The sequence below is a fragment of the Bison bison genome, unplaced genomic scaffold, assembly GCF_000754665.1.
Source record: "Bison bison bison isolate TAMUID 2011002044 unplaced genomic scaffold, Bison_UMD1.0 scf7180017864390, whole genome shotgun sequence".
Classification (NCBI taxonomy): Eukaryota; Metazoa; Chordata; class Mammalia; order Artiodactyla; family Bovidae; genus Bison; species Bison bison.
Window position 1 is genome coordinate 1,149,893 of NW_011494962.1, and position 2,096 is coordinate 1,151,988.

General features: G+C 34.6%; 1 protein-coding gene across 1 annotated transcript in view; it reads right to left on the reverse strand.

Moving 5' to 3' along the window:
- LOC105002144 (killer cell lectin-like receptor 5) overlaps positions 1-2,096 on the reverse strand; it is an 11,574-nt gene that overhangs the window by 1,405 nt on the left and 8,073 nt on the right. The gene's annotated exons all lie outside the window — the stretch shown is intronic.

The following is a 2,096-nucleotide window of genomic DNA, read 5'->3' on the forward strand; positions in this document are numbered from 1 at the left end:
CACACACACATACATATTCTAAATTTTGTGTGTGTGTATATATATATATACACACATATACGTATATTTGTGTGTGTGAGAGAGCATGTGAATGTATGTGTGTATGGATGCTTGAACAACGTGGATTTCAACTACTCAGTTCTAACTATATGAAGATTTTTTCAATAGTAAATCCTACAGTATTACAGGATCCATGGCTAGATTAACATGTAGCTTTAAAGGGCCAATTAAAACTTCTAAGCAGATTTTCTTCTACATGGAGGAGTTGGTGCCCCTAACCCTCACCCCTGCTCTACATTGTTCAAAGATCAACTGTATATGTATTATGCTGGGACAGTTGCCTCTGCTCTGATACGTTCATCTTACTTCAATTTATAAAATCACCATTGGTAGAAATGCTAGTAGGCAGATTCTACCAAACATTCTGGTTGAATTTAATCCTTTACTAAAGATCTAGATTATAAGGAATATTTTAGTTCAATGTCAATAAAATTTGACTTTTCATCCACTCTAGAGCAAAACTGGTTGTTTAATACTATCTGAAAAAAAAGACAAAGCTTATTTACTGAATTGCTAAAGGCATAGTACATTTTTTTAAAATACCAAAGGAACTAGAAAGAAATTCTGAACTGTGTTGGGAAAATTAAATTGCCAAAATAGTTCGTACATTATTTCATTTATTAATTCAACATATCTATTGAATGTTCTATGTTCCAAACATTGTACAAGGTTTGAAGTAGAGGAAACCTTTCAACTCATAAAATTCCTATAATTAAAATGATTGACCATAAAAGTCAAAATAGATTAAAAATTTGATGCATTAGTACAGCAATTTCAGGAAAATATTCATATATGTTTACACACAAAATATTCGTAAAAACTATGAAATATTCATATATGATGACTAAAATTATTTAAATATTAAATTCTAGTATATGATGAATGATATTAAAACCAGTGATAAAAAATGAGTCGTTTAAGCAGTGCTCTGAAAAGTGATTGCCTAATTGAAATATACATAGAGAGACAGATATAATTACATCTACATTTGAATACTCATGTACATGCCTCAGCTTTCTCCTTCACACCTTTATGTGTTAAGATAAATTTCAAATGAGTTTAAAAAATCTAATTTTATTTAAATGTTAATCATCTGTTTATGTGATAGAAGCAAATAAACTTAAAGAGCAAATTATTAAATGCGGGGAGCCGGTGAGGCATTCCACTCGTGACAAAGGTCATGAGGAAGGAGGCTCGGCATACGCAAAGGCGGGATCGAGCCTCAGGAGTCCCCCCGGATATTCTCGAGCATTTTCCCCCAAAAAACCAGAGTCTGCCTACTTTATTGCTTTGTGCTCTCACCTCTGACTTTACTGGGGGCTGTCCCCTACCACCATCTCTCTCTCTCTGTCAAAGAGTTAACTTACAGCTCCAATTAATAAAGTTCCTGGGCAATTAGGAGTGTTTAAATCCAAACCCCTCAGATGGCTCTCTAACTCGCCTGACAAGTTTACCCGGACTCCTGCAGCTATGCATACGATTGTTTACAGTCTCCCAGCCTCGAGAGGCATGGGAAGCTTAAGATATTCAAATAGCTTAGAGCCTCTCAGAGAGTTAAAAACTGTCAGAATAAACTAGTAAAGGATTTCATTGATGAAGTCAATGCTTGTTGCCAAGTTTTCACATCCCCTGAATTGTATCCTTGAATGTGTATTAATTAATAGTGGGTATATAGTAAAAAATAAGTAGTGGCCTTGGTGTTAGTAACTTTAGACCCTTAAGGTAATAAATTCTTTCTTTGTTGTAAACCCATTACACATCCGCCCTATAGGAATGCAATTTTATCTTTGGAAGATGGTGCCAAACCTTGAAATAATTACTCTTAGAGAAAGTAAGTCTTTGTTGATAAGTCCTTGTCAAGAGTCATAAAATGTTAGTAGGCCTTCTGGCCAGAAGATGATGTAAATCACCTAAACCATTTGTATACGATACATTTGCAGGAAAGAAACCTTGGTTTTTGATAAGAACCAAAGACTGCTGACTTTGCATCCCCTATTATCCTCTATGTGTAACTTAGGGTATAAAAGCCCCTGAAA